The sequence below is a fragment of the Lissotriton vulgaris genome, unplaced genomic scaffold (genome assembly GCF_964263255.1).
Source record: "Lissotriton vulgaris unplaced genomic scaffold, aLisVul1.2 SCAFFOLD_234, whole genome shotgun sequence".
Classification (NCBI taxonomy): Eukaryota; Metazoa; Chordata; class Amphibia; order Caudata; family Salamandridae; genus Lissotriton; species Lissotriton vulgaris.
In genome coordinates, this window is record NW_028251781.1 from 1,375,325 (window position 1) to 1,388,458 (window position 13,134).

General features: G+C 43.4%; 1 long non-coding RNA gene across 1 annotated transcript in view; it reads left to right on the forward strand.

Annotated features, from left to right (window-relative positions):
• The first annotated feature begins 596 nt into the window (after nucleotides 1-596).
• LOC147662768 (uncharacterized) overlaps nucleotides 597-13,134 on the forward strand; it is a 57,596-nt gene continuing 45,058 nt past the window's right edge. The window contains exon 1 of the long non-coding RNA XR_015305498.1: nucleotides 597-726. This is a non-coding gene — a long non-coding RNA (uncharacterized LOC147662768). The remainder of the gene's footprint in view (nucleotides 727-13,134) is intronic.

Below are 13,134 nucleotides of genomic sequence, written 5' to 3' on the forward strand. Positions count from 1 at the left end.
GCGCAGCACAATAAAAGCACATTAGGATGGATGCGCGCTGGTAATTGGCGGAGATAGTTTTAATTGCGATTAGTTTTAAAATTGCCTGGCCGACTTTTTACTATAGAAAAAAAACGTCATAAGAGATTTGACACTGTCATATGTTGGAAACATACTGTTTCTCATTCGCGCGGTTGTTTGCATATTTATTTGCTGGAGTGGGGCTGCGGACTTCCCACAAACTTTTAGAAAGAAACCGACGGTTCTCGTTTGCGGCTGAGTGGGACTGTTGAGCTCAGTCTGGGCTTCTGACATATGTGCCAGTCACCCCCTCTCTCCCTGGACTGCCAAGGTCTGGGTGTCTGTGTGGGGCGCGGAGTTTCCTGCCTTTAAGCGCTCACAGTCCCAGCCTGGGCGTTTTCTGCTCGCTGCCTCTTTTTTTTCTGAATGAGTGTCCTTTGTGTAACCCCAGTAATTCAGAAATCTTTGTGCCGGGGAGAGGGACTGCCCTGTCATGTGAGGAGGCCCTGGGGGCGGCCCCTGATTGGGCGGCCTGTAATTGGCGGCTCTCTATAAGAGCTCCCGTCTCGGCAGTCGGCGAGTCTCTTCTGTGCGATCATGCTCTCAGCGCAGCTCCTGACGCACACTGACCGCGTGTGAGCAGGCAGTGCAATGCCCACCTATCCAGGACGGACACTGTGCCCGGATGCAGACACCCGGCATCTGGATAAGGACTCCATCAGGATGGTAACGACCACTTTAAGATGATTTACTCTTTAAAAGCAAAGGACGCTTATTTTACTCTGTCTGGCCGGGCCAGAACAACCCGTGTGATCTTCCGTTTCTCCGTGATGAGGAAAAGTCCGCATCTTTAGATCGGAGTTTGATCAATTCTTTGTTTTATTTTTAATTTGAAGTATCGTTTTTGACCGTGAAATGGGTTTCGTCTAACGGAAGGCAGCCCATGCGGCTGCCAGTCACCAGGAACCGTCCCTGTGGTCCCATCGGGCAAGCGAGGAGTGACCCTGTCACTAGTGCATGGCACCAGGAGTGTGCAAGGTAGCAATGGTGAACATCGCGCACGGTTGGCGGCCTGTTGTGCGAATGTTATACGTCCGACTGATACCTGCAGGGGTGTTATATTCTTTAAGGACACGTACGGCTGGTCTTGTACATCGCCTAATGGAAACTCATGTGTTGCAGAAGATAAAGGAGGTGTAATGTTTCAGAATCTCACTGGTTGGTCACCGGGACATACAATATAATCTAGCCTTACACTTAAAATGGACTTGCCTACTATCTCGTTTCGTATACTAGACTGCCCACGTGCTCCTTAAGCATTCAGTTATTTTGAGTGTGAAACGAGGGCCCTAAACCATAGTGGGCAGTTTAGGCTGCAATGCACGTGGTCTGGAAGGCACGAGAACCCGAGAGTTAAAGCAAATGCGTGCCTTGGGTGTTTGCGATTGGACACATGGTGCTTTATATTGTGTTGTGGTGTCGGAAAGGTGGTTTATGAACAGGTGTGTTCCGTTTGTAACCAGTGTCATTTTAGTATTGGTAACTTCTGACGTTTTAGCCATGACTTGTCTGAAGGAAACTGTTGTACCTCACGCTGAAACTTTGCTGTCACGTGTTTGTCGCTCGGGGATAACCGGGCACGTGCGCGTATGGCAATGCTATTTATTTAATTTTATTGTTAAAGTATGACCTATGATTTTGTATCCACTGCATCTATTGCATTTGGAGTTGAACTTGTCTTAAATCTTGTGCAGTATATTTTGCAGGCGTTAAAGCTTTTCGCGTGCAGGTAAGCAGTGCGCATTCCTTAATTAGTCTCACTGCTTCCCAGGTCTTGCTCGCATGGTTCATTCTACCACTTAACATTGACTGTGTTATGGTAATTCCACTTGTACTGCAGAGTTAACATGTATTATGGTGAATGAGCTGCTAATAACCGTTTGAAGCTGGGAGCAGTATGCAGAAATCTGCAGTCTGACACGTATGTTGCCATCAAAATAATGGAGGGGGAGAGGGTGGGCGGGAGTGGCAGGTTGGGGTCGCCTACCTGGCACCTTGGTTTTCTAGTTGCTTTAAGACCCAACTGTGTGAGGTAACTCTACAATAAATGCGTAATGTGGTTCTACTTCACCTCTCCTCCCGTGAGGACAGACGGCGCAAGCCATTGGTCAGAGCTGAGGTCACGTGGTTCTCTGTACAGCACTTATGTCTTGGTCGTATTCCATTAGTTCTCGTTCATGAATTTATTGGCATTTTATGTAACCATATTTTGTATAAATAAACTTACTAGACCGCCTGCGTATTCCTAAAGCGGTGCACGTAACGATGACGTGCGGTATGTTTATTTTATTGTTTTGGGGGAGTTTAAGTGTTGACTGACACTGGTGAGAATTCTATGATCAGTCATTCTACTGGCATCATGTCTCTTTGGACAATTAACTAAGTCCTACAGCGTCACTTCCGCAGATGTCCAGTGGGTGTCCGAATCTGTCATTGGTGTTAAAGCTAAAGTCACAAATGAATGCCATTTAAGTAGCAAAACTGCGAACGACTTTGACACGCGCTTTGTGCAGGACATATTGTCTCCTATGTCCACAAAACCCTTATTCTGCACTCTGATCCTTTTAGAACCCGTTCTTACTTGGAGCCAGTGGTCCAAGTTATCAGTTTGGCAGGATAACTCAGTGAGTTAAGTGTTAGCTGCCGAGATCTGAGGGTCGCAGCGTTTCTTATGTTTTTCCTTCCCCAGTCAATTACCTGATCGTCTCCTGGATTCAGTTGCTGTAAATTCACATACAGGTTCCGTGTATATTAATTAGTGTGTCTAAAAGGCGTCTATATCAGTTGTACTGTTGCGCGGCTCTTCCCCGCCGGAAGAATACCCGCCTGGCCCTCTTTGGGGTGCATAACGGTGGTGGGGAGCCAGCCCTGCCTTTATACCCACTCAAGGTTGCGTGCCTCCGCCAGCCGGAAGTGTCTTAAGCCATTGGGCTTGAAAGATGCCGCCTGTGCGATAAGCTTATCACCGGAGGGCCCCGGAAGGTTTACTGCCCTGAAGCGAGGTGTGGCCGGCAGCACCTGGGAAAGCGCAGCCCGCTTTTCTCAAGTTCGCAGGGTTCTGTGTGTGTGTGTATATGTGTATGTATATATTCCCTGTTAACTATTATGCCTTTTATCCTGTGTTTTTAAGATTTTTTTTTCATTCAACCATTCACACCCTAAACACGTTACATTGATAGTAAGTCCTGCAGACTCGAGTGCCAAAGGTAGAGGAGGTTTTCATTTAAGAAAAGGGTAACCGATTGAATGTTCAGTGAGCCTTTTTTTCTCTCATGTGCCACTGATTAAAAGCAAGTGATTGCTTAACAGCACATAAATAATGTTCACAATCTTGTTCCCATGGCAGCTGTGAATTTAAATTTGAACTCTTCCCTCGGAGCGTGGTGTGAACAAACAGTGTGCGGCCCTCTCTCTGTGGTGTCACTGGGTGGGGTAAGCACTGGTTACGTCTCAGTAGTTTGATTTTTTTGCTGCTAGGAATATATTGCGGAGGTACTTACTGCAGGTAGTAAGTACCATTGACGTTGGTGTTAATGAGTACAAATGGGAGGTTAGGATTGGGTCACGCGTCGAGTAGCGCGTTTGATTGGCTCGCACGTGGGCAGCATTCTCTTGGCGTCTGTTAATGCTCTTCTGTACGCCTGCGCAGGTGGGGTTGTGGCGGTCTGTTCTGATGGTTGCACCCTACGTTTGTCACCGTAGGTTTGGGTCGCTTTCCTCGCACTGTGGTAGGGGTCGCGCCCAGGTCGTAACGTGACGTACCACATTGTACACTGCCCGGTCATCTCTCCACGCCTCCCTTTGGTGATAATTCTTGCTTGCTTTCTCAGAAGCAAAGTTGTATCTTCCTAGTTTAAGCTAACTCATGGATATAGGACCAACATGTATTACAACTTACCTTTTGGGAGTCACTTTTTCATAGCGCCTCCTCTTTCAGGAGCTCTCGCAAAAATGGTAGAGCTGCATTGTGACCAGTAAACAACACGATTAAACCGGTAACACCACCCCATTCCTCTGCTGTCTGTAGGATTTCAGTTTCAAATCCTCTAATTTCCAACAATTAGTCGTTTTCTGGTTTTCCCAGAATGAATAGAGGGCAGTTTTTTGTGAGTTTTAAATCTTTGTCCTCTGGACCGACTTTAAGGGTAAACATTTCAGGCTTGGGATTAAAATCCTCTGCCCTTTGAAAGGGCAGAATGTGGCTTCCTATGGTTCCTAGTTAGAACTTTGGTAAGGAGTCTTCCACGCTCACTGCCCTGCTCTTGGGTGCCTTTGCAGTTCACACTCAAAAGCCCAGAGGCTGCTGAGGGTGCACCTGTGTTCTGACGTAGAGTTATGGAGCATTGTGGCTCAGACAGAGCTCTGTTAGCGTCTTTGGGTACCAGTCCCCCCATTGGGTATCCATGCACTGTGTAGCACTTGCAGGAACTGGTCTTCTCAAGTGAAAAACATTTACAGTTGTCTTTTGACAGCTACATCATGTCCCTTGTATACAGTTTGTTTTTCTGCCTAGAAATCTTTATATGATCAATCTGCCTAGGTTTCAGAATCTAGTCCAAATGACCTTTTCAATATCGGACTAAAAGCCTGACATTTATTAACTGGCAAGTTCTGTTCTCTTTTTTTTAAGATGAATCATCCCCACTTAACAGAGATCTCGGGTAATATGTTGCATTCTTTTTCTACAGGCAAGCGTGAAGGAATGAACCCATTTCTTAAGCATAAAGAGGAAATAAAGCCACAAGGGACATTCCTTTTCATCATTTTCGCCTCTTGAGTTTTGGTTAAGTCAAAATGGCCCTCCTATCCCCCGGAGGTATTTATCATTATGCCCTTGAGGGTGCTACTCCTCCTACAGAAACCAATCACATAATTATCAAATTATCTCAACACCTATTATACAAAAGATGGGTTTATTAATATTCATTTATCGTGTTTGAGCTGTTAAAAGGCGCTCCTGGGTGGCATGTTATATTGAGGCACCGGTTATTGGGCTCTGTCTGTAATTCTCATCTGGAAACTAGACTGCATAAGATTACAAATGTTGTTTTATCTCAATGTATGTGTTGCACCCTCTTTTGCTGTTCTGTAAGACTCTATATTGGCTCCTATCTTGTTCCACACTTATGTTGAACCTGTAGGCAAACTGCTGCAAAAACATAATCTCCTTTAACCAGATTGCTAATGGCACCATGAAGTAGCCGAAAATGGAGTGTTCAAACAGTTGTCTTATAAGTATCACACGAATATCTAAAATGCAGACCTAGATGGAGAGTGAGCACGTGAACAAAAAGTTGGATTTGTGCCCAAATGTCCTCTGCAACGTTCCTGGGAGCCACCCTTGACTGGAACTGGTCTTTCACATCAAGGCAGTTGCAAAATGTGCATTATCTTAGTCATACGCAATATCAGACACTACGTCCCCAGATTCAATCTTTAAAAACTTAATTCAAGACGTGGACTTCTCCAAAATTGAAAACAGCTACCCTCTGCTAGCAAGCCTCCTTAAGACACAGCCTACGTCATTAACAGCAGTCCACCATCGTACTGCCAGTCTACTCTTTCGAAAGAGAACATTTGGTCCCCTCACTCTAATCCAAAATAAGTGAATCAGCTACCTCTGGAAGCTCATGCACTAAATACCGTGAAACAGCCTCACTTAAGTGGAGGACGCGGAGAAGTACCATGAAGACCTCCCTACACCGCAACCTTCTCAAGTGTGAAGCTCCAGCATGGAGGGCACATTTCCCGCAGCGTCCCAGCACATCAGGGATGTCCTCGCAACCAAGATGCTACAAGCGGCCGCCTCCTTCACCTTGTGCAAGACCAGCCTGAGGGTTCACCTACTGCTGTCTGCCAGCTCTTGCTGTATGAGCTGGCCTCCTTCATAAATGTAACACTTTACTATTTCTCGTTACCTGCCTTTATACATTTTCCTCATATGTTTTATGCAGTGCTTAATTTGAGCTAGTTGTTTCCAGTGCTCGGCACCAGCACTTAATTGTAAACACTTTGGCTTGTGACAGTGTGCCACAAGGTTGTGATGTTTAGCTAATTTAGAGAACCACACCAACAGTTAATTTTTAATTCAATATTCATTACAAACGGCTATTGCCTGCAGCCCAAGCCATTCCTATAGCTTTGGATACCTTCAATAGTCCAAATTGTTAAACTTGCAGGAGTGTGATAGTTAGTAGTTGTGTTGTTACTATCATTGGCGGTATCGCAGGGGCAACGTGTGGTGCAAGCGGCAGTGGCCTTCTGAAGAAAGCCCTGGCAATTATTGTGTTTACAAATTAAGCACTGGTTTTATGTATATACAATTTCACACGTTACTCGGGTATGTAAAGCACTCGGACCTGCTTGACGAGGCCCAAGACAATTGGACAAAAATCTAATTAAGAAACGGAATCCATGATTTTAAACTTGACTGGGACGTGAATAATAGAAGTCACCCCTTTTAATACAAGAAGCGTGTGAACGCTGGCCTATTTGATCTTTCTGCATAAACTGTCCTACTCAAGTGAGTTGTATATATTTTTAAATTAAATGGCATTAATGCGTTTCCATAGAAGATCATCATTTAGTTGTTGGTGGTAGTTTGTCGGCAATCTATCACGTGTTAAGTTTCTTTCAAAACCGATCTTGGGAACCTGTTGTATTGCTGTGAGGTTAAACTGATGTTGCTGGATGGTCTACGCAACCTACTGCATAACTTGCTTTTATTCATATTATGCTTTAATGGGGTCATCATTTGCCGCAGAATTTCTGTGGCTTTATAATGGAGAATGCTTCTAGCAAACAAAACAATGTCTCTCAAAACTGATATACCTCCATATTGTTAAACATTAGGTTTGTGTAGTGGCGGTGGTTAGATTGGCCGACTTTCTGTTCATAAGTTGTTTTCCTCACTGTTAATAAAAGCATTGTCCTCAGGCGTGTTTGATAAGACAGGCCTGCAGTTTGTTTCTTCGGGATGCATTGGTTTGCTATAAATAGTATATCTTCTGGCTTGCCTTGCACATAACTCACCAGTTTGTGAAAAACTCCAGGAATTATGGTTTTAGTTATATCTAAACTTCATTCTCCAATAAAACATAACCAAACTATTTAAGGTTTTCAACACAGCGCTCCCCATTCATGGAAAAAGGTTGCTTTTGTTAATTTCCATTGTTTCTTTGTTTTACAAGTATGGTCTCGTAGATAACAGTAGCTTGGTCTACTTACTGCAATACAATCTGCTGGAATTGTGCACCAGAAACATCTGTATAGTTGGTCTACAGGCCCACTTATCTTAGTTTTGCAAAGGCATTAGTGGTATATAGAGTAGGAATATTGCAAGAGATTTTGACTTACTTTTTTAGTAAAGTGTGTCTGTAGCACGAAGAGGAGGGTAGGGTCGGAATTGAATATATGTTGGTATTTTTACAGCCATTTTAACCCTTCTATGTTACCACACTCAGGGACTGAAGTGTGCACTGTAGGCTGTGATGTGGCAGTAGATTGCATGTTTGAAAGCTAGAAAGATCCATAGTTTTGTGTTTCATCTTTGGGTATGAAAATCTACGGGGTGGGTCAAGTATTGGTTCACATGCAAGCGTGCCAATTTAAAATATATGGGCGTTACTGTTTCTGGCAGCTCATAATGCATGTATCCAGTTGAAATTATTTGATGCCAATCTTTATTGTGGTTTATTTAAACTGGTATGCATCTTCAGCTATAGGTATCTGTGCGTTTCTTGGTGGTAAACCTCTTCCTTAGCTGGCCTCTACTGAAGAGTATGAACATTTGTGAACCTCTGTGTTGAAGTTGCGGCATTGTCACGTTCTCTTCGTTATGAGTATCCGTTTTAGGTTTTCTTAGTGTTTTTTCGTGCATCAGGTTCTTCATTTGGTTGATCTCTGAGATTGTCAGTTTACCAAATTGAGTCTTTTTTGAAGGGTTCCTTGTAGTGGTGTTTTGAGGGGGGTGGCGTGGATCTTGTGTTCTGGTGAGCAGTGTGTTATTGTATTTAACTTGGTTTCGTGAGTCATGTTGGTCTGTTTCTGCACTTGATGTTTTCCTGTTGCGCGACTGTCATTGTTGGTATTCTTCCCAACACTGCCCCAGGGCCACAGAACCAGATCCTTTTGGGCCCAGATGTCTAATGGATGCATTAACTGTTAGAGCCCATCAATGGGTAAAACCTTTTGGGGGGGAGGCAACACCAAGCTAGGGCATTACCTATTGTATGGGTCTTGTAGGGCAGGTACGCATGGGTCTGAATAGAACCGCCACACGAATTGCTAGGCAATTTGACTCAGTTATGTTTATGCATGTATGTCCTCCTCTCCTTTGTAAGTTCTGTTTTCTTATCTCAAACTTCTCAGTTATGGCTTGGAGCTGTGACGTGTTATGGGTGAACTGGAAGGTGGTGGCTCATGGTGGACATTGCTTGTGTTTATGGTTCGAGAGCCCGTTGAATGTCTGGAGGTGTAAGTAATAACGATACTACCCCCTCATTGTAGTGTTGTGCATCATCCTTCACATGCTATACTTGAGATGCGTGACTCTTGGCCCTTGTATAGCCCTAACCCAAACTTTGGCCAGACTAGTAAGGAATCCTTGATAAGGGGGGATTGCGGGGGGCCGCAAAGCGCACAGAACTCTGCTCCAGGGTATTTTGGGGAAACCCAAGCTATTTCCGTAAGGTTGCCTTTCACAGCAATTTGACAACCCTTCGAACAAGTAACTTGACCAAATGTCTGCTAGTAGTGCGGTTTTTATGAAACGGCGTTGATAGTGTTTGTCCTCTCCGTTAGGTGTCTGCAAGGTGGAGGGCAGACCATTCCAAGAGTTCAAGTAACTAAGAACATTCGGGGTGGGAGAACCTTGAGCTAGGCATGACCAGTACATTTGAATACGATTGAAATTAAATTGTAGGGTGGGGAGTTCATGGAAGGTGTCACTAGAAGTATCATTTTCATGACAAAATGGGTGCTTAGAATATGCAAGAGTGGGGAGGACCATATCTATCTGAAAGTGTGCAGTGTGAGGGAAGTATAAGCAGCCCTGGCTCAGTAGGTCTTAGGCTTGGGTGAAGATTTCTGCCCACAGTGTACAAGGATGAGATTTGAGCATTTTACAAAGGCATCCAATCAAAGGCGCATTGACAGTATTAAAGATGACGTTCTCCTGGCACAGTGGCAGCTGTCTGTTTGCATAAGCGTAAAACCATCCTCCAATATGTGTACATGCACCATATCCAGTAAGTCACTAGTGGTTGCAGGCCCAGCACATGGTGTGTGCATGTGCTTTACAATTTCTCTTCGCCAATCTTTGGGTATAGGCTTCAGAAATTAACCCGGAAGTCAGCAGTCTAAGTACCTTAAAAGTATGGGAACGATGATGCTGCATTCTTGGGGGGTGGGGAGGGGAGCGGGCGCGGTCAGTGAGTGTAAGCGCAGGGTCAAATATGTGGCTAAAAATGAAATATTCTGTACTTTTTTGTGTCTTTTACTGTAGGGTAGCTACATATAAAATAACATGTACTGTAAAGGAAATAAAGTTGTTACTCATCTTAAAATGTACTACAGTACATTATGAAACCTCTATTAATGCACTGCAGAGGTCTGTGTAAAAAGGCACAGAATTATTGGTTGGTGCATTGGAGAACAGAGACTTGTGTATTTTTAGTGCTCCAAGGTCCCAGCCTGTGACAGAAAGCACTGTGGATATGTAAGATTTAAGTATAAGACTACTACAAAATGCGCATAAAGGTTGAAGATAAAATGGTGCTTCCAGAATATAGAATTTAATAATACCCATCATTTACATTACTGTCCCTTCAACACCTCCCAGGGTAGTAAGCGTGCTTCTACTTTGACACCAAGACCTGGAATGGCCTGCCCCATCACCCCCGAACTGCACCCACCCTGGATGATTTCAGAAAGACTCAAGACTTCACTGTTTGGTGACACTGCATCTTCAGCGCCCATATACCCCCTAGGGTAACAGTGTTGTGCTTCACAAAAACTGATTGAGTGATATGAATTCAATTACATTAAAAAGAAGCACACACTTCACAGCTCAGTTAACTCTTTGCACTACCACTCAAAAATATTAAATCTCTCATCACAAAGCCATGAGTGATTACATCCATTAATGCCAGTACATGCTCTAAAGCAACTTTAACATATTGCCCTTTATGTTTGTAGATTAACTCGTAGCGCACATTTGCAGTTATTTCAGGCAAGCAGGCACCCTGGAAAGAAGGCTTGTTTAGCTGTCTGCCTGGCTTCGGTTTCACAGCACAGGTGACTCACTGGATAACACTTCAGCAGAACCATTTAAACCATCTGAAAGCTATCCTGTTGCCCACTTCGACCACTGCCTGATGTGCATGCATTAGCAGCAACCCCTGATCTTTGGAAACAAACAGTAGCGCTAAACCCCTTGTTCTGTGCATGTTCTAAAGCACCACCACCCCTCAAAACATGAGGTTATGAAGCACCACGTGACCTGTGCATTTGCTAGAGGTCCAGCTTTCTACCCTGTGGAAATGAAGGCATTATCTGCCCGTCCACATACAGATAGAAAACTGAGCATCTTGTTGTCCTTTAACCCCTTCAAGATACTTTGATGAAGATTAACTTCAGAACCAGCCCTAACCTCTGTAAACTAGGGCATAACTGAATAATTCAATGCACATCCGAGAGATGCTTCAGTCCTCTAAAACTTTGCAAATTGTAAAGGACCAGCTAGCAAGGCATACATCATATTAAAAATAAGTAGAACAAAATCAAAATCTTTAATCTATGTATCAAAAAATAAGCACAGTTTTAACACCATCCGCACAACAAAACTATTATCTCCTGCCCACAAGTAAGAATTCGCCATACCTTTTTTAAAAACTCCTACGATTGCGCCATATTACAGAAACCTACTCCCACAATATTCCCAAAGCCCCTCACGAACATTGACCTTGTTTTTTTTTTTTTAAATATCTAGTGATTTATCTCTCCATGGTTTTCCTTGAATGAGCCTCTTCTTACAGTCCGTCCTCTGAAGGTAGCCTGCTCTGTCATATGTCTGTCCACCTTACTTTCTGTCAACAACCTAACTGCCTCTTCAAAAAATCGCCTTCTGGATAACCATTCCTTGCAGGCTAACAATATCCCACCTTTTCTAGCTTATCTTCTCTTTCCAGTTCGACTCACAGCTCACCCAACATTGTCTTCTGTGTAACCTCTATTTGCTATCGAAAATCACCCGATCTTCTCTAGCACATCTAGACATGCTAGTCTCATCTCCCACGATTTCTCACTAATAATCACATCAAACTTAATCTACCACTAGACTGGAGGAAAGGCCTCTTAACAGTTTTCCTAAGAGCACAAGTCTACCCCTGTAGCCAAGATTATACAACAATAACAGTTAACCATGGGATTATCCCCAAACTCTGGTTTACAGAGTAGAGTGCTACCTGCCATAACGCGTGTCAGTTACACAGCAGGGTAGCAATCATTATAGAACTACAATTTGCTGCACTCCAGGACCAATGCCTTTGGTGTCTGTGCAACGTGGTCAGCAAAGACCTTTCTACCCCCCCCGTTCATGTTCGTCCAGTGCTACCAAGTCAGCATCCTGATCTGTGTACATGCAATGGTAGGTGCACCTACTTTGCATGTACCTACCACAGAACTGATCCCTTATTCTGTGGATGTGAACTTCTCGTTGTCTTTTTCTGAAGAACATCTTCAGGACCCAGAAACACTAGAATGTAAACAGAGAATACTGCCATTGAATATTAAATGTATTCACACCATGGGAGGTGTGCCGTAGATCAAGTTCTTCTATGGTAATTAAAGACCTGTCTCCTTCCATCAAAGAGTACCTGGGGAAAGGAAATAAACGAATAATAACATCAGAAGCTTTTGTTTTGGCAGATATGTCACTGAAAGCATGAGAAAAAAGTCCAGAGTTGCCCAGTAAATAATTTAAGCCTGAACCTTCCACTGATAACCACATTTTAAATTCATTAATGTGAAGCGCGGGTACATTCTGTTTCAACAGGAAGCAGTCTGGATACACTGTAACGTTCTCACCTATTGATAAATTGTATTCTCATTGCTGTTCAACACAAAAATGGTAGTGATTGAATATGGTGACACTGTATCTATTCTAAAGATATCCACAGATTCTATTATACAATCTTATAAAGTGAATCATCTTAATCAACCAAGTTGTTATAGCTGCAGATTAAAATAAAAGTAATTCTTATTCGTTTACAGGTCTGTGCTGTCGACAGGCTCATGGATTTTTGCTATTTCGTGTTTTTGGAATTTGTATAGAGCTAGAGTTTGATTCCATGCTGTTGTAGCATATTTTAACGCTGCCTCCTTTTGTGAGGATCAATCGTCTGTTTTGCTGGTCTTAGTAAACGACTAGAAAGCCCGTATGAAATTAGTTACTCGTTTTAATTTCCGGTCACTCAATATTCCCAACATTTAATGCCACGTGACCGTTTTGTCACGTCCATAAAAACTTAACCCCAGATCCTATCTAATTAGTGTATGTTGTTCATGGCGCCAGTTCTTTTTACCCAAACTTTTTTCGTCTTTTTAGCTCGAAATGCATCCTTGCATCCAAAATGGGACACTAGGATTCATTTAGCGCTCAAATAATACTAAATGCCAGTTTTGCACAAAAGCAAATTATGTGAATTTTGAACACCACTTGAGACTAATCGAGAATGATCAGTGTTTAGAAGTTGTCTTAGTCTGAAGGCAAATTGTGTTGGATGATGGCAGTGTCTTGAATTTGTTATTTTAGATACTCCAGCTCTTGCAGTAGGGGGCCTCCAAGAAGTATGTATGCTCTTCGACCACTCCCTTCCAAAAACTTCCGCCTGCTTGAGCTTTGACAAACTATTCCGGAATGTGGATGTGGTCGGCACAGTCATGGTGCAGGCAGCTAAAAGGAAAACCACATCAACTGTTATAAGTGAACTTTGAACTGCTGTCCCTGTAACGGCAACCGCACTTATGAAATACTGGATAGGTCCCTGTTGGGGGTTCCCGCTACCAAACACC